This window comes from Manis pentadactyla, chromosome 8 (assembly GCF_030020395.1).
Source record: "Manis pentadactyla isolate mManPen7 chromosome 8, mManPen7.hap1, whole genome shotgun sequence".
In the NCBI taxonomy this organism is placed as follows: domain Eukaryota; kingdom Metazoa; phylum Chordata; class Mammalia; order Pholidota; family Manidae; genus Manis; species Manis pentadactyla.
Genome location: NC_080026.1, coordinates 59,586,967 through 59,606,018, shown reverse-complemented (window position 1 = coordinate 59,606,018; position 19,052 = coordinate 59,586,967). Strand labels below are relative to the sequence as shown.

The following is a 19,052-nucleotide window of genomic DNA, read 5'->3' as shown; positions in this document are numbered from 1 at the left end:
GTGTGTAGTCCTTAGTCTTAGTAAGTGGTCCTTACTCCAAAAACTTGATCCTTCCAAGATTTCAGTGGAAATTCTGAATTTACCAAGCTTCTCTAAGTTGCAGAATTTGACTTCCCAACTCCCAATTCCTCAGCATGAGGCAATTATTAAAATATGCTTTTTAGCTTTCTGGCTGCTGTCTTCCACTAAGTTCCTTGAAATCTCATCTCATGTACTTGTAGGTTATAAGTCAGCCAAGGATTTAAAGGAAGTCTGTGTACATGTTTTGGTGGTCTCCACCTGTGACTTCCTCCCCCCTGGAATTTGCCCTCTCAGTTTGCAGCCACAGTGGCAGCCCTACATTGACTTTTGACTCCTCAGCTCTAGAAGACACTTTCTACTTGGGCTCTGTTCTCCATTGCCCCCTAAGGGGATGCCCTCAGAGGAAGAGTTCATTGCACATATCTCTCGCTTCCTTTGCTCTTTTCTCATAAGAGTCATATCCCATCCATTTCCCCCTGCTTTTAGTTGCTTTCCAGTTACATTTTGTCTGGCATCGGTAAATGTTGTCATTTAAAACATCAAAAAAGCAGGAGGAGTTTCAAACCCCTTTCACATTATCAGAAGCTGTTCCCTACAGCCATCATTTTTGAAGGCCAATTTGGCAATATCTATTAAAAATTAAAATGCCTCCATTTCTTGGTTTCTATCATAGAGATATTCCTACACATGTGCACATAGAAGTAAAAGATTTTTTTTATTGCAGTATTTTTCATAATAGTGAAGTAATAGAATTCCTAAAGGTTCTAAAGCAAGGTTTGGCAAACTTGTTCCATAAATAGCTGGACAGTAAGTAATTTAGACTCTGCAGGCCATATGCTCTCTGTAGTAACAACTAAACTCTGTTGAGGTGAGGGGAGAGTAGCCATGGTCGATACATAAATAAATATGCATGGCTGTGTGCCAGTAGAACTTCATTTCTGGACTCGACAATCTGAAATTCACATAATTTTCATGTGTTACAAAACATTCTCTTTTTAATATTTTTCAACCACTCAAAAATATAAAAATTATTCTTAGATTTTCATACATAAATGGGCAGTTGGCTGGATGTGGTTCATAGTTTGCTGATCCCTAGTCTATAGGTTTAACTATTTATATACAACTAAGTTTTTTTCTTAAATTTTAATTTTAAAATAACACTTGCAAGGAGTTGCAAAGATAGAAGCAGAGATCCCATGTACCCTTCATCCAGCTTTCCCAGGGGTTACATTTTATATAACTAATGCAATATAAAACTCAGGAAACTGACAGTGCCATGTGTGTACATAGTTTTTTGCTATTTTGTCACAGATATAGACTTGGGTAACTAGGTCTGCATTCAAGACACAGAGCCATTCCACCACTACTAAGATCTCCCCCATGCTATGGATTTAGAGTCACAACTCCCTGCCCCCGTTAGTCTCCTGGCAACCCCTGGCAACCATTAATCTCTCTTCCATCTCTATAATTGTGTCATTTGGGGAATGTTATATAAATGGAATCATCCAGTACGGCACATTTTGGAATTGGCTTTCTTCATTCAGCAGAATGCCCTTGAGATATCTCCAAGAGGTAAGTTCTTTGCAGTCAACAGAAGCTTGGCAACTATAGGCTGAACACTGATGTATTGATGTGCCTTTGGGCTTTAAAGTGGAGTATCTCGCTTGCCTGGGACTCCCAAAATGTCTCTTAAGGAGCAACTTCTATAAAATTTGTATCTTTGAAGTTTAAATTCTCTGAAAAAGAAAAGGATGCGCCATCTGAAACTTCTCATGGCCTGAATACTTCTCCAATTTACCTGTTTTCCTCTGGCTAGCAGCTGAACTGGATTTGCTTTGTATCAAATGCCCCAAGCCCAAAGGGTTCTGAGATGCTGGGGAGTGAGCAGCCCTTTGGAGCTCCAGGGGCAGAAATGACAACAGTGTCCTTCTAGCCTCTCTCAGCCATAAGCCATTGGCAGCTGTAGCTAGACACCGTATGGGAGACCCGGTGGGAAAACCACACTAAATGGGATTGGATTTCCTGGAGCAGGGCCAGCTGGAGGACCACCTCTGCCACCGCATGGAGCCTTCAGCTCCTTTGGAAGTGCAGAGAGAAAGGGACTCCCTTCAGCAGGGAGACAGATCTCTGCTTGGCAGAGCCATGCCAAAAGCTCCCTTCCTCCACCAGTGGGCCTGCTAGCTCTCAGCTGAGACCCCTTCTGGCCGGCACAGTGAGCGTTTGCTTTCTAGTGTGGTGAAAGTAAAGAGTTGGGAATCAAATGGGTATGTTTTGATCTTCTTTTAATATTTATGCTTCTTTCTGATTCTTAAAAAAATGAAGTAGTTAAAATATACCAAAAAGTAAGGGGAATATGAGAACAGGCATCAACGTACCCACCAACCACTTGGATCAAATTCTAATGTCTTGCTAGATATGCTGTATGTACTTTTAAACCAATACAATCTAACAAATACAGTTGAAACTCTATTTCTTCTCATGTTGAATTTTAGGAGGTGTTTATAAATTATGGAACCTAATCTTGGCAGTTATATGTGCTACAAATATCCTTTTCCAAATTGTAGACTATCTTTCATTTTATTTATCCTATCTTCTGTTGAATAAGCATTTTAAATTTCCTTTTAATCCGATTTATCTTCTGATTGTTTGGAAGCCATAGGTATTTTAATTCATTTAGCATGCATTCTCTGGGGGTATGCTTTTATTGAAAATCACTTGAGCTGTTTGGTATTTATAACCTCCTGAACAAAGAACTTTTCAAATATTAACTACCCATTGAGTAAGTACCGTGTTGGTCTTGTCTAAAAACAACATTGTTAGACAAAGAAATTAAATTACTTTAATATACCTGTACTATTGTTTTTATTGCTAAGTAAACTTAATGGCATGTTTTATTCATGCCATGCTCTGCATTGTATTTTGTATCTCACAACTTCTCTCCAGGTTCATTATACTTTAGCTGAAAGACAACCTTCTATTAATCAAGTTTTTAAAATTTTCCACATTTTCTGATGTTTTGACATTGGGGTCTTGCTCACCCTCCTAGAGCTAGTCAATCCTTACAGATTGTAAACAACTCCCCTTGAGCATGACTTTCACAGGCAGACCAAGCAGTCCAGAGCCCACACCCACACTACCTCCTTCAGGGAACTCTTACACTCTGGACCCCATCCACCTGCCCTGATCACCCCACACTAGGCACTACACAACTAGGGACCCTTTGCCGCAGAGCCTGCCAAAATTATTCAAACTAGTCAATCCTAAATCTGCTTACTCTTCCTTGTCCATTTCTTTCCACAGAAACTGCAATAAAGGCTCTTGCCCACTCTCTGCCTTCAGACTGACCCTGGTGCTTCCCCATGTGGCCATCCTGTGCAGTGTGCCATGCCTTTTTCTAGGGATCTGTGAGTATAAAACTTCCTTCATGTCAGTCATTTCCATGTCTTCAGGTCTTAACCGCACCTCAGTAAAACAAATCCTGGGAACCCTTAAAACAAACCTTTATAATTTAGTGAGACTCTGTAGGTGGTAACCCCTTAATCTTTGTATGAATAAAAATCCTTTCATTATCATTCATAAATAATAGTTTGTCTGGCATTCTAAAAATTCTAAGTTGTCTGACTTACCCTCAGCCCTTTTGAAGCTATTGCTCCATCATCTTTCATTGTTGCTAATGGGAAGGCTGTCATCAGTCTGTCATTCTCTTAGCAATCTGTCTTTTCTCTCTTGCAATGTTTTACCCTTGATGTTCTCCAGTTTTGCCACAGTTTCTCTAGGAGTAGATTTATCTTTATGCTGACTGGTACTCATAGTACACTTGGAGAACCCTTTCTTCAATTCTGCAAGTTTCTCAGGTATTATCTCTTCAGAAATGTATTTTCTGCTATTTTCTCCATTCTCTGCTTCCATAACCCCTATTAGATATTTTTTAGGACATCTCAAAGTAGCTTTCAGGTCTCATAATGGGTTTTTCAGATATATTTTTTAATTTGTCTCTGTACCTTGTATCATGGGTAAATTCTTTAGTACTATCTTTCAATTCATTAATATTTTCCTCAACTAGTTTCTATCAAGAATTTATCCTATCTAGGGAGTTTTTTCTAAAACTAACTGACTTTCTTTTAAGAGCAGTTTTAGGTTCACAGAAAAATTGAGGGGAAGGCACAGATTTCCCACGTCCCCGCTGCCCCCACACATGCAGAGCCTCCTTCATTACCAACATCCCTGTCAGACTGGGACATTTGTTACGATTGACACATCATGACCGCCCAAGGTCTATAGTTTATATTGGAGCTCACTTTTGGTGTTGTGCATTCTGTTGGTTTGGGCAAATGTATGATTACATGGATCCATCATTATAGTATCAAACAGGTCATATATAGATCATATAGTTTCATCATTATAGTATCATATTTTCAGTGCCCTAAAAATCCTGTGATTTGCCTATTCATCCCTCTCTACCACCTTCCACCCGAACCCCTGACAATCACTCATTTTTTTTTTACTGTCTCTATGGTTTTGCCTTTTCCAGAATGTCATCTAGTAGAAATCATACAGTATGTGGCCTTTTCAGATTGGCTTCTTTCACTTAGCAATATGCATTTGAGTTTCCTCCTTGTCTTTTCATGGCTTGATAGCTCACTTCCTTTTAGTGCTGAATAATATTCTGTTGTCTGTGTGTACCAGGGTTTATTTGCCCATTCAACCACTGAAGGACATCTTTGTTGCTTCCAAGTTTTGGTAATTATGAATAAAGTTGCAATAAACATCCATGTGCAAGTATTTCTGTGGACATACATCTTCAGCTCCTTTGGGTAAATGGCAAAGAGCATGACTACTGGATTGTATGGCAAAAATAAGTCCAGTTTTATAAGAAACTGACAAATTATCTTCCAAAGTGACCCTAGCTCTAGTGAGTTTTGAAAACTTTCAATGGCTATACTTCTCCAAGATTTCTAAGTTGTTTATACCTACTTGATTTTTCATTTTAGTATGCAGTCTTTATTTCTGCCTACTTAAAAGTAATTTTATTTTTAATAAACACTATTTTAAAAATCTCTTTGAAAAACTTATGATAATTTTAAAGTATTTTTCAGGTTGCTTTATAAACAATTTTATCTGGAGTGAATTCATGTTCCCATTGTTAATTTTCTTGGCTATCTTTTTTCAGTATTTGCATTCCCCATATATTTTGGAATATTGGTTTGCTGGCTTATTTTGAGTAGGATGTTTTAGGGCTTTTTTGTTTTGTTCTGAGTTGTTTTCTCTCCTGCCTTGTCCATCAGTTTGCCATTTTTGCTGATGTTTTCACAAACCACATCTATTCTCACCTAGAACCATGCATTATAATGGAGGTTTACAGATCCTACCCTTTGGTAATGCTAGAGAAATCCTAGGCTTAGACAAGAAGCCAGCAGGCAGTCTTGATTAATTCTAGGTTCTTTTCCCATCCTCCTTTTGAGATCCAGAGCCTCAAATAAACTGGCGCTCCAGGCAGGGGGTCAGAGTTTGTGGCAACCTTATTTCCTTACCAGGGTATCTATATCTCAACATCTGAGTTTAAGCAGAGAGACTGCAGACAGTTCTCCATCTCATGTGAAATACTTTCAGTCCTCTTCCCTGTAAAAAAGCCAAGCTCCTGGGTATCTTGCCCGCTTTGAGCCACAGAACTCAGCAGGTTTATGGCTTCTGTACGATGTTGCATTCCTGTCCTGTTTCTGGCCCCAAACATGGTATCTTTTTTTTTTGAGCTGACTGTCTCCTAGAGTACTCTTTGAAAATTTTATTTGTCATTGTATGTATTTGGAGCAGAAGGATGTGCTGAAGTAGGAAGATTCTTGAAGAATGTCTTAGAATTCTTTCATTGAAAGAGAAGTTACCCCTGGAATTTGCACACAGGAAGCCTGGGAGGTAGCTCATGGGGTGCAGGGATACAACCAGAATAGAGCTGGAGATCTGGGCAGCAGGAACTAATGGACACCCTGGTCCATGTTCTTACTAAGATGAATGCCTAGATTTCTGATTATGTTCAGTCATCTTGTCACTCTCCTTAAGAGTCCAATTCCAGGGAGGAATTCCTGATTGGCATTTATTGGGCCATCCATATCTTTCCTGGAGTAATTTGATTGACAGCCTATCCAAGACTGTGTACAATGAATGAATGGAGGGACCCTAAAATAAAATGAGGTGTGGTTTCCAGAAGATGGGAATATGGATGTTGGGTACAACATTCTATAGATACCCATTCTACTTACTCTGCCATTATATAGGTGTGAGAACAATAACAGCCATTGTTTACCAAGTACTTATTATGTGCCAGCCATTGTTATTGGTGTGTTCCACCTAGTAACACCTCTAAATTCTCACTACACCCCAAGAGACATGTATTACTTTTATGCTACTGATTAAGATGTTGAGGCTCAGAGAGGTTGAGTAACTTTCCTAAGCTCACAAAGCTGGGGCCCATATCCAGTTGTTTGTGAATCCCATCTAGTGTTCTTATCCTGAGCCACTGAGCCACGCTGCCTCTGGACTCAGGTGCTTCTTCCTCAGATTGACTGAGAAGTAAGTGAGACTGTCAGGGGAGCACCTGACACAGTGGTCAATCTGCGGTAGCTGTCAGTGTCTGACCAGGTTGGTCAATGTAGTTCTGATTGTTGGCTCATGGGGTTACCGCTGTATGTGGGAAGAGACGATGTGACCTATTTTTCCTTTGAATACCCAACTTTCCTAATAGAGGGCATTCTAAAAAATTGGAGGCCAGAGTTGGACTGTGTTACAAATTATCTGCCTCCCATGCTGTCTGTCCCTGTCTTTCCAGCCGAAGTGCAAAATGAAATTATCCCACAGTCAGTTCCTTCTCAGAACTGCTGGACCCAAAGGAAAGGCCAAAGGAAGCAGATGCTGCCGCTTTCTTGCAGAGGCTCTTAAAAACCAAACTTCATCTTCGTCTTGATGGGGAAAGCAATGTACATCCTTCAAATAAAAATGAGACATGCAGGATAATGATAAAGATGAATACTCCCTGACGTTTATTATGGCTTAACCATGTGCCAGGCTCTGGGCTCTGCTCCTTAGTATATTCTTTCATTTTTATCCTCATAAAAGTCCTACCAGGAAGGTGTTCTTGCCACCCCCATTTTATGGAGGAGAAAACTGAGAATTTTGGGGTTGAGTAATTTTTCAGCATACAGATCCGAAGGTGAGGGTCTGTAAATTGTACCCTGGCCCTGACTCTCCATCTAAAACCATGAATATTGTGTTGCTGACTAAGAAAACAGCCATCTTTTCTTTCTTTCTATGCCCCCTGTCCATAAAATGACACACATGCTTCTCTCTGACCAAACTTCAAGGCATTTTCTCAAACGAAGTTATCTTGTTTAGGAAAGGTGTTGGGGGCACTTTTCCTGGGGTCTTCCAGCCTTTTGAAATGTGTGCTTTGAACAACAAAGGCTGCATCCACCCTGTTGCTCTGCAAGCCAGGGTGGGCATAACTCGTGTTAGGAGCAGGTCAAGCTGTCTGGAAAGTAACAATCACCAGGACAAACTGAACATCAAATTGGGAAATGGGGGTGATTTTCCCAAACACATCACCGGCACAATCATTTTTCTCAGGAAAAACTCCACAATCTGTACTGCAGCACCTTTGCCAAAAGCCCTGACATGTTTGGACACCTTTCTGGGCATCGAATGACGTGTCCTCGGCGCCTCTGCCTCCTCTCTCCCACGCCCGTCAGCGCGCGGCTTGTCCACGCTGGTTTCTTACCTTAATCAAGGTCACGGACACAGACTGGGTTGCGTCCTGACTCTGCCCCCATCCAGCCTGTGGCCAGGGGTAAGTTGATTACTCTCAGAAACAGTGTTTTTAAAAATCCGGGTAGTAAGGCTTGTTAGCTCCCAGGCCTGAGAACTCATTAACATTCATGAAGGGCATGGCATGGTTTCCTTGCTCAAAACAGGTAACACAGTGAAAGCTCTCAGCCTGCAGTCCATTCTTGCCTAGAATTGAGACAAGGGGGAGGAGTTTGCTGGCAGAGGAAATAGGAAAGTGTTTGCCTATGAAAGCGGGAGGAGGCAGAGCCCCTGGGGAGATGGGAAGAGGGGGAAGCGCTGGGCCAGGCCAGGAGAGACCTAGGAGAGACTGGGGGAACAGACAGCTGTGAGGACGGTTTCTAGAGCCCTTGCTGTGGGGTGTGCAATAGAAGCCACCTTGTCTCCCAGGGAAGCTTCCATAAATTCTGCTTTGTGCATGGCCCTCTCTGGGTGAGTGGGCTTACTCGGGGGTCCTAAAAGGAAGATGAGTGAGTGACCACAGTCAGCTCCTGCAAGGGTGGGTGGGTGATTCAAGCCCCAGACTGGAGTGGGGTGTGCCTGGGCCTGCAGGGAGCTGCCCCAGCTCCTGTGTGAGAGGTGGCCCAGGGCCCCAGCTGCTCTTAGTGGTGCTCATTTAATCTTGCTGAGCATCCACTGTTGTGTTTGGTGGCTGATGGCATGAAGAACATTTTGGTTTCTAAGTGATAGAAAACGTAACTCACACTGGCCTAAGCAAAGCCAATCACTGTGATCTTGGGGGTGTCAAGCTCTGATTAGCCAACATGAGTTTCAGCTGCTGCAGGGAGAGTGTGGCATCCCTGTCAATCACCACGTAGACTAAGGGTAGGGGAGAAGTGGATTCATAAAACACCAGGCTGTTCCTGCAAGAAGGTGGAAGGGAGGCACTGGAAGTGAACAGCCACTGTCCATCACAGAGGCCAAAGGAGAGAGAGCCAAGTCGTCTCTGCCCTACAGTCCCTGAGATTTTCCCACTACCAAGAACTTAGGGAGGCAGTTTTCTCCAGCAGTTCAGCTGATCCCCAAAGGGAGATGCTAAGAAATTGTCAGTGACAATTGGTACTGAGCACTTTTCTCCAAGGCGTTAAGACACTTTACAGCCTGCTGTACAAAGAAAGAATGCCACGCTGCCCCTTTAATAAGTATAGACTGAAAATTGATTTCTAGTTCCTAAGACTTCAATTATTGACAAATGTGTTAAGGGCTCACTGTGTGACACTTGCTGTGCCAGGCTCTGGGGCAGGAGGCACAAAGACGTAAAAGATGACATTGCTGCCACTTTGAGGAGCTCTGTGACCGTCTCGGGGGCAGAGGCACACGGATACAAGATGCCAGGCATTCACTCAAAACCTAGAAGTCAGAGGCTGCAAGATACTAGAGGAGGAAGCCCACCATTCTGTTGAAAGAGAAGGGATGGAGAAGGATTAGGCCAAGAGGAGCTCTTTCAATTGGATAGCAATTTGCCTGGTGAAATGGTACATGACAGCAGGGCAAAGGCCCATAAATGAGAAGCATCTGGTTTGGTCACTTAGGGCTGTAGAGTAGGCAGTGGGCAGGTAGAGAGGTGAGTGAGGCCCAGATCACAAGGGTCTCTGAAGCTCCGCTGGAGTTTTTTATCCTAAAGCCATGCAGAGGAGTCTTAGGATTCACAGCTGTGAGCAACAGTGCTGACTCTGGTTGAGAAAAGCTAAAAAGGAACTGTTTGAAGAGAATCAGGGAGCTTAAAGACTGGCCAGGAAGCCTGGAAAAGCAGGCTGGATACAGAACAGGGACAAAGCCTCTGGAGCCAGAGGAACAGCCAGGTCACACCCAGACTAGGCCTGCGAGAGTCCCATGGTCACGGCTGTGGAAATGGCAGACTGCACCACTACCCTCATGGATGCTGGGTGCTGTGGCTGGCCTCATAGCCCTGGCTGTCCTCTCACCCTGGCTGTCCTCAGAAACTGGATGTAGCTGCCACAGCTGGAGCCACAGAACACATGATCTGTTCTCTCCTCATCCTTTGCCAAGAGCTCTCGAGTCAAGGTTGGAGGCAGGTGGATCCAATTGACCAAGGTGGGTTTCTTGCTCATCTCAAGACTCACCTTCCACCAGGGCCCATAGGGTGGGGAGGTCCCCAAGAATGCACAGCAGGAGGATGGACTGCCCCAAACCAACAATACATGGGGCCAAAACAGGGTCCAGTTCATACTTCAGAAAATTATTTTAGCAGCAATGTCAGGAGTGGTTTTCCAGAGGAGATAAGGAAGACAGAGTAACAAGGTAGGAATCTAGGCAAGAGAGGTGGAAATCCTACATGAGGGCAGAGCATCGGCAGTGCTGAGGGAAGGCTGATAAGCAGTGTTTCAGAAGCGGGAACAAGAGAAGATGGCGAAAGAGGAATTGGCTGTCCCCGAATTTCCAGAATGAGTAAGTAGGTCCTTGATAACTAACCAACGTGGGGAATACAGTCAGAGAAACCGAGTTGGGAGCAGATGTGTGGGGTTTACCGCAGGTTGTCTGTGAGCCATCCAGCTGGAGGTGTTCGGGAGATGTGGAACAACTGCGATTTTTGGCTACTCAGCATCCATTTCTCCCTTATTCTGGAAACAGATCCTCTGTTTTCCTTTTGGAAGCTAATGTCTTTCCCACACTCAGTCCTTTTGGTTGCAATAGGATTTATCCCCTGCCTTACAGTTCCAGAAGTGAGCATGTCATCCAGGCATGACCAACCCGGGGCACAGGGATTGGTTCAGAAATGGACACATGACCCAACCTGGGCCAGTGAAAGGTCCTGAGATTTTTGTTGAAACTATTGGGGAAATAAAGCATCTTTTCTACTAAGGCTGCTAAGCTGGTGGAATGCCAGCCTGGAGCTGCTGATGGCCATTTTGTCTACTGTGTGTCAGCTTGCATGAGAATGGAGCCAGCACTCCAAGGGACGGAGTCCCGCTGTCATTGACCAGGTGCTTGTATCCAGCCAAACTTGAAGCTGTGCATGTAGTTTTCAGTTAGATGAATCAATACGGTTCCTGTTTTTTTCTTAAGTCAGCTGTAGCTGGCTTAAGCTGCTTGAAGATGAAAATTTCCTGACCAGACTCCTGAAATTTGGAATCTAGCATTTAGCAGAGAAGTCAGGGCTGGAGAAGGATGTTTGGAAGTGATAGCTGAGGCTGTGGATGTGACCTCAGAGTGTACAGGGAAAAGAGGACTGTGGACAGAACCATGGGAGGGGCAAATATGTGGGTGCTGGTCAGAAAGACATTTAGAAACACAAATAACTTCATGGTACTAATACTGGGGCCCTTCAAATAAAGTGCTAATATTTGTAGCAGATTAAGAAAAGTTTTATTTATGACAATTAAAAACACAAGGTTAGCAGTTTTCTTTTTTTTTTCAGTAATGCAGAAAACCATTGAAATACTCTTAGGTGTTTTGGAAGCATTACTTAAAACAAGGGAGAATGGATGTCTCTCCCAGGACAGTTTCCAGGAAGGCACATCTACTCAAATGTTGCTAGGCTGCCTGGATTTAGTGCCACTCCATTGCTTGCTTCAGAAGGTATAGTAATCAACAAGTAGTTTTGGATATTTTCCACTGTGAATTGTGGTATTTAGCTCATTAACTCATTTAACCCATTTCCCTAGTGATGCTGAATCCGTAATGAATATTTAAGTGACTGGAACATTTTAAAGACAAGAATCAGTCAAGCTTGGAGTCTCATCACCAGCTGCTCCGAGCCTCCTTTGGTGTTATTTAGGCTTTTAATTTTGGCGAACTTTGAAACTTGTTGCGCAAGCCTGGTTTATTTTATGTGTACTTTAGCTTGATTATTATTGTCATCCGTTGTTGAAGCAGACTCCAGGTCACTTTTGGAAAATTATAAAAATTACTTGAGTCCTGTTCTGGTAAAGGGAGGGGTAGAGCTGGGATGCTGGGCTTGGGGCCCCTGTAGAAAATCTGTATAGATTAAAGATATGAGTTGAAAATGCTTTTCTCTATATGTATTTTTATCTTTGATGTTACATGCATTTTTTTTAAAACACAAAATCCTTTTTATTCCTATGGAGTAGAATTTATCCATTTGTTTGTCTATGTCATTGGGTTTTGAGTCATTTTTAGAGAGGCCTTCTTTAATCTAAGTTTAACAACACCTCAAATTTGTGATTTTATTTACTACATTTGAGTATCTGATCCATCTGGGATTTATTCTAGGATAAAGTTTGATAGGAATCCAACTTTCCTCCAGATGGCTGTCCAGGTGTCTAACAACATTTTTAGAACAGCACTCTGCCCCCTGATTTGAGAAGCCCTTATCATACCCTACATTCCTGCTTGTCAATTTCAGATTTCTCTTCTATTTTTTGACTTCCATTGCTTGTTTATACTTCAATACAAACTTTATCATCAGTTGTCCTTGTTTCCAAAAAGTCCTGTGGGCATTTTATGTGGGCTGTCCTTATATTATAGATTAACTTAGGGGGAGCTGATACTTTTTGATGAGCCCACCTACTGTGTCCAGGAGGGGGAAAGGGTATGAGGAGAGGGGCTTGTGAACTGCCTAGAAATGTTCCCAGACCTACAGTGCTTGCTTGTCACAAGACCAGGCATGATGGGCCTCCAGTGATGACTGAGCCCCCTTTAATGCATATAGCAGACATCCTGGGAGCATCTGCTTTATGCCAGCATGTGGCTGAGGCTTCTAATTGTCCCACATGGCCATTCTTCCTATCTTAGTAATAAGATGTTTTAGTGAATGTGGCTGCTTGTCTGAAGATCTCCATTCCCCAGTTCCTTTTGCACCTAGGTTTGGCCGTGTAAATGGAGGATCATGTGGGGCGTCTGAATTCTTCTTAAAAGGAAGGGGGCAAACCCTTGTTCTTGCCCCTTCCTCTTTCTGGTTGCCTGCAACATAGACCTGATGGCTGCAGCTCAGTAGCCATGATGGATCAGGAGGCTCCTGCTAAGATGGTGGAGTTGTGAGGTAGATGGAGTTGGGTGACTGAAGAGAGGCCACAGTCTGGACTTCTGTATTAGTCAGGGTTCTCCAGAGACACAGAACCAATATATATACTCTATCTATCTATCTGTCTATAGATTGATTTATGATATTTGAGTGTGCATATATTTACACATACATATATATTTATAATATTTATGTGTCTCTCTATATATGCAAAGAAAGAAGGTCATTATAAGGAATTGGCTGGCATGATTATGGAGGCTGAGAAGTTCCCTGATTTGCCATCTGCAAGCTGGAGATCCAGGACAGTCAGTGACATAGTTCCACTCTGAGTGTGAAGCCTGAGACCAGGAGAGCCAGTGGTGTAAGCTCTAGTTTGAGTGCAGAATGCTATGGCCCAGCTCAAAAAGAGTCAGGCAGAGAGAGCCAGCTCTCCCTCTCCCCGCCTTCCGTTCTTTTAAGGCCTTTAGCTGGTTGGATGAGATCCACCCACACTGGGGAGGAATTCTGCTTCACTCTATAGATTCAAATATTAACCTCATCCAGAAACACCCTCACAGACACATCCAAAGTAATGTTTAAGCTAATAGCTGGGACCCCTGTGTCCCAGTAAAGTTGACATGTAAAATTAACCATCACTACTTCCCACTTCTGTTTTCAGAAGTCCTGAACTTGGTTCCACTTACCCAGAACACACAGGCAAAGAGAAGTCTTCAGGGATGAGCACCTCGTGCAGAGGACTGGGGAGACCGGGAAGCCAGCATCCTCAGCACAGAATGCCACATGGTAGGAAACACCTGTGAGCTTTTATCTGCTGCTATAGGCAGGAGTGGGGTTGGGGTGGGGACTGCTTTGAGGATGGCCTGATAGGTGAGTAAGGACCAGAAGGCCAAGCCAGGTTTTGTCAGCCAGAAAATATACATGGGCACTCCAGGAGGAGAAAGCATCAGGAGACGGGCAGAAAAGGGCAAGGTGGGGTTCATGCTGAGGAACTGTGAGAAACTTGGGGTAAGCAGATTGTGTTTGCATAGAAGGTCCCAGTCAGTGGGAGGACTTAAAAGATGTGGAAAACCGTTATGAATGTGGGGGATGACTTGCAGGACAATAGTTATAATGGTTCAGAAATGTACTCCTAAGTTTAAAATAAAAGTTAATGGGGAAAGAGCACTTTATAAAACCTGTGTAGCTGTGGCTCTCAACCTACTTTTCTATTCCACATGTGCCTTTGTTGGCAGCGGAGGCTCCCTTGCCACAGGCTCACCCCCTGCGCGGGGCAGGACATCACACGGCTGCAAGGAAGGTGTCTGCAGACTGGACAAGGCCGAAATCCCATCCATCCTTAGGGCTTCGTGGCCTGCCCTCAACTGTCCCCCTCTCTCCTGGAATTGCTGCTCTTGGCTCACCACCACCACCACCACAAATCATTACCAGCCTTGGCTGGAGTCTCCCTGTTCTGCGAGGGCAGGAGTACCTGCACTGATTCTTATCTGAAGTAAAGACCACTAATATAAGTGTGGGTTTTTACTATACGTATTGGAAGACAAATCATTTTTATATGTGTAACACAATTGCTGCCTGGCCCTTCTGGCTCATGGGCACAAGTGAAAGGTTAGCAAGCAAAGCCTATATTTGCTCAGACATGTCCTCCTCATGGTGGAATGACAAGTCCACACTCTTCAGTGTGCTCCTCCTCTGCACAGGAGTAATAGGAGGTGCACCCCAGTGGCCTCCTACCCTGCTCTGGGCCTCTGGGAGGTGTTTTTCCACATTGCCTGAAGTCATCTCCAGCTGGTTCCTGAGCCACTGCCTGCTCAGGCCTGTGTTGCTGCTGTGCTCATGGTGGGGGAATGTTCCTTCCCCCTTGTCCTTCCCTCCAGCCCAAGAGTAGACACAGACTGAGAAGAAGAGGCAATCCCCCCTTCTATCTCACATGGCAGCTCAGAGCTTGCTGGAGGCTCTGGGATGATTGGGTACACTCACAGGGTCCAAGTCATGGGACATTTCCAAGCCCAACCCCCGGCCTACCTCCGTGCTTTGGAGACCAGCTTCTCTCTTGCCACAGGACTTCCAAGCCTGCCGAGTCTCCTTGGATCCAGGCCCAGAGGGGAGTAGTAGCGCCTCTCACCTGCCTAAGGATAGCCTTCCTAGCCTTGCCTTCACAGGGGATCCCCATGGCTCCCTAGGGGGATGTGGTCTGGCACTAATGCCCAGTGCAGATGCTATGCGTGCACTGGAGTCAGCTGAAGCACAGGTTAAAATGCAGATTCCTGGGTCCGCTCCCAGACTCATTAAGTCAGAGCATAGGAATGGGGCCCAGAGCAGGCTGACATGAGACTGCAGCAGCAGTGCTTCCTGGAAGGAGTCAGATGTTTTTGGTCTTAAGCATTATATACTGGGGACATTGGTAATACAGGCTGGACCAAGCTTCCCCCAACATGTTACTCCCATGGGAAGAGGGATTTACCACTCTTCTTTAGTCTTCTGGGTCTCAGCTCTCGACCTCTTCTGAACAGTTACTTAAACAGGAACACACTTTTCAGAAAGGTCCACATCCATTCAGGCAGAGTGCAGTGCCTCACGTAAAGAAGAAGCATTTCATCAGGACACATGATCTGGGGGATGCAGCTTCACCCTTTGTACTGGCCACGGTGAACAATAAGGGTTTTTAGGGGCTCAGCTTCTCAAATGTCCTCATTTTAGAGATCTCCTAACAGCCTTTGTTTTTTGTTTGCATAACCAAATGGTTGGGTTAAGTGGTTTCACCAGGACAAAGAGTAATCAGCATGCAGCTCCTCGTTGACAGGAGGGCTGTGGGCCTTGCAGGAGAGGTAACCTCATCACTGACCTGGATAGTTACACCCAGACCAAAGGCATAAACTAGAGTGGCCCTGGGCAAACAAGGACAAGGGATCACCCTACTCCTGTGCCAGAGGTGGTGAATTTTGTTCTGTTTTTTGTTTTTTTACTTGGTGGTGTGTTTTTCAAAAAATTGGGCCCACACTCTGAAAGCAAAAGTTTTGAAGAAACATCTAGGTTTCTGGCTTTTCTGTAAACATTCAGGAGATTGATCCCACCAGCCGGCTGCCTCCTGCACAGTAGTAGGGGTGCTGGAGCTGAGCGGCAGCTGCCCCTTTAAGCCTGGGCACCTGCCTCTCAAGGCCACCCCATGCCCTCTCTCCACCGTGTCCCCCACAAGGCCAGTGCCCAAGGAGTCGTTATGTTGTCTGCCCTGTTTCCTTTTACCAGCTTAGTGCCCCTCAGCCTGCCCCGTCCTGACTCTGGGGCCTCATGGTTTGTGGTGGGGAGGAGGTGGTGAACTCTGGCCCATTAGAGGGGAATTTCGTCAGAAGAGCAGTTCCTGGCAAGGCCTGGAGCACCTGGTCCCACTGCTCTCCAAATATCCCCCAGACAGACTCTTTTCTATGAAACGGTTAAGCAGGTTGGGAAGAAAATTTCTTATGCTTTATGCCAGCCCCCTGGGCTAGCATTATCTTAACTTTCACCTGGATTTGGCCAACTACATGATTCTCCTGGAAGTTTGGCATCCACAAGGTACATATGCTGTCACCTCAGATTTTCTCCGCTGTGGTGCCAGCAAAGCACAGGGGGATTAAGTATCAACTCTCAGTATTACCTTGTCTGAGATATGTGTCCAAAGTAGTAGCCTTTGCTACTGAGAGTCTGCAGACTCCTTTGGGGTCCCCTTTCAAACACCCACTGTTCAAATGTCCCAGCACCTCCCCTTAGGAACTGATCTTTAACATAGTTCTGTTAAATATGGTCTTGTAATAAGTATTGTCTGTTAAGGTTTTTTAGGAGGAACCCACCAAGACCACAAGAACAGCTAGGCAGGCCTCAGGCAGCAAGCCCAGGGAGCCCCTAGAACTCTCCACTTGATTTAAAATTAAAACTAGAAGAAAAAACTTAGAGACTCCAAATTTCATTTAAAAATGAATTAGAAACAGCTACGCTTCGCATTTCATTCTAACATCTACATTTCTTTACGTTCCAATGCCAATGAAATTGATTTGGCATCCAACAAAACTTAAATGTGATTTAATTAAGTGGCACTTAAAAAGCATTAAAAGACCCATGAATGCTTGTTGAAGCATGGGGCCCTTTTGCCTTCAGTGGGGAGCAAGCCATGCTTCCTGTTTCTCTGCAGGGAGACAAAGGTTCAGGCAGACATCAGACAGGAGTGGGCAGAGAAGAAGGATGGTGGCACATTTCTTTAGGCTGAAAAAATGACTACATTTCCCAAGAGAAAGTTCTTAATGAATGACAGAGAAACAGCCAGATGACCTCTACCTAAAATTCTTGATTTCATTTTAAATGTTTATTTGAAAAGTATCTCCACCCCTGACACACACACTCACATGCAAAGTAAAACTTCCACCAGTGAAGGCATTTACAGTATGGAGGAAACAGTGGTCCTGAGGGCTCCTCCACCCACCACCCCACCTGCTTCTCCACACCTTCTACCAGGAGGTAATCCTGTGATTTCTGCCAGTAATGCTGATTCATACATCATTTACGTTTGATCTACACTGGAATGCAGCACCCTGAGCACTGGCATCTCCCAGAAACTTTATGCACTGGGGTTTTTCTCAGAATTGTGTGGAATCTCACCTTCCCTGCTCTTCCTCTGGTCATGGAGGGCAGGTCCGGGTGGTGGCGGGGTCTGTTCTGAGGGCTGAGACACAGGCTGGGGGTAAGGGTATGTAGGAGGGCAAGGTGGCTGCCGGGTGGTAGCGGTGGGGGGTGTGGGGGCACTTATATCAGTTCAACACTGAGGCTGCAAAGCCCAAGGGGGATCCCTCCCTCCAGTCCTTGGAGCTGAAGTTGCTGCTGTGAATGCAAATGAGAAAGCTTGAAATTTTATTTCTTAGCAGAAAATGTTTGGCAGGAAAAGTAAGGATCACTATTCAAGGAGGAAGAAATTTCCTAATTCCAGATACAGTGCTTGAATAGTCAGCAAATGTTTTACTCACATGGGAAGAGGCTCCACAGAAAAATGTTAAATTTAAAAAAAGATACATAATTGGGTACATACAATGCAATCCCCAATTGGGATCCCAATCAATTTCTATATATGTTTATCTCTTTATGAATATGCAAACACAAATAGAAGAAGCCTAAATTAAAATCTACTAAAATGTTACCAAATTTATACTTTATCCTTACCTGTATTTTTCTGTTTTACTGTAATGAAAATGTATTTCTTTTGTAGTAACATGTCTATTTAAAAACAAAATACAAAGGTAGAATGCTACATTTATAAAAGCTTAAACTGGTCTTTGAGAAAAAGACACTAAATCTAGGATTACCAAAGACGTGGGAAAACTGGCACCATACATCAAGAAGAGTAATTTTTTTTAGCCTTGGGTTTTCAGTAAGGATGACTAAATATTTCCAAAGAGTTCCAAGTGGTAATCTCTGAATAAAACTGATAAGTGATTTTGACTGCAAATGAAAATTATATCCCCTATTTCATCACGTGTGAGAAAGAACTTATAAGGAACTTCTATAAGTGGTTTCATAGAGTCCCAGATGCCTTTGAAGTCTTGGGGTGCAGAGGACTCTGAGGCTGCCTGAAGCTATGAAAAGGCTGGCTCTCTGGGTGCTGTGAAGCCGCAGGGAACAGGTGGCTGCCTCTGGAAGGTGCATGCTCACAGCCAGCCTGTAGCCACCAGCAGGCTCTGAAAGCCCTCTTTCAATGCCGTGCCCAGAGTTTTCAGTGAAGGAATCCATCTTTCTTCTACAAGGTGTGATGCCTTCTTACCATGACCTCACATTTAACGTCATTAGATAGATATCCACATTTCTGCCCTCTCCTCTACTCTGCAGCTAAGAAAAATGCTACAGGTTGGTGCATAGGACCTGAAAGTGAAAAGAACATAATTTTGACATGGTTGATTTTCACACTGACCGCAACTAAATCCTTCTTTAACTTTGAGGGGTTATGTTTTCCTCTGAAGGGACCTGAGGCCACTTCAACCTTCTGTCCTGGCCTCTCTGGGGCCATCTGCACAACAACCTGTCAGGCTGGCTAATGCAAAAGAAGGCAAATAACTATTGTTTTAAAGGAGACTAATGAGAGACTTGACTTTCAGTAATGTATGTTAGCATTCTAAATGTTATTCCATTGCGGGGGGCAAGATATAAATCTGTAGGACTGATCAGGTTTCCAAATACCAACATTAAAATTTAGTTCAGATTTTTAAAGGTGACTATTTTCCCTTCCCTGCCCCCTGCCCAT

At 44.0% G+C, this 19,052-nt stretch overlaps 1 long non-coding RNA gene across 1 annotated transcript; it reads left to right on the top strand.

The window, feature by feature from the left end:
* Window positions 1-7,734: 7,734 nt before the first annotated feature.
* Window positions 7,735-14,298, top strand: LOC130684494 (uncharacterized). The gene is made up of 4 exons (XR_008998773.1): window positions 7,735-7,855; window positions 11,231-11,391; window positions 13,455-13,579; window positions 14,029-14,298. It is a non-coding gene; the product is annotated as an uncharacterized LOC130684494 (long non-coding RNA).
* The last annotated feature ends 4,754 nt before the right edge of the window (window positions 14,299-19,052 follow it).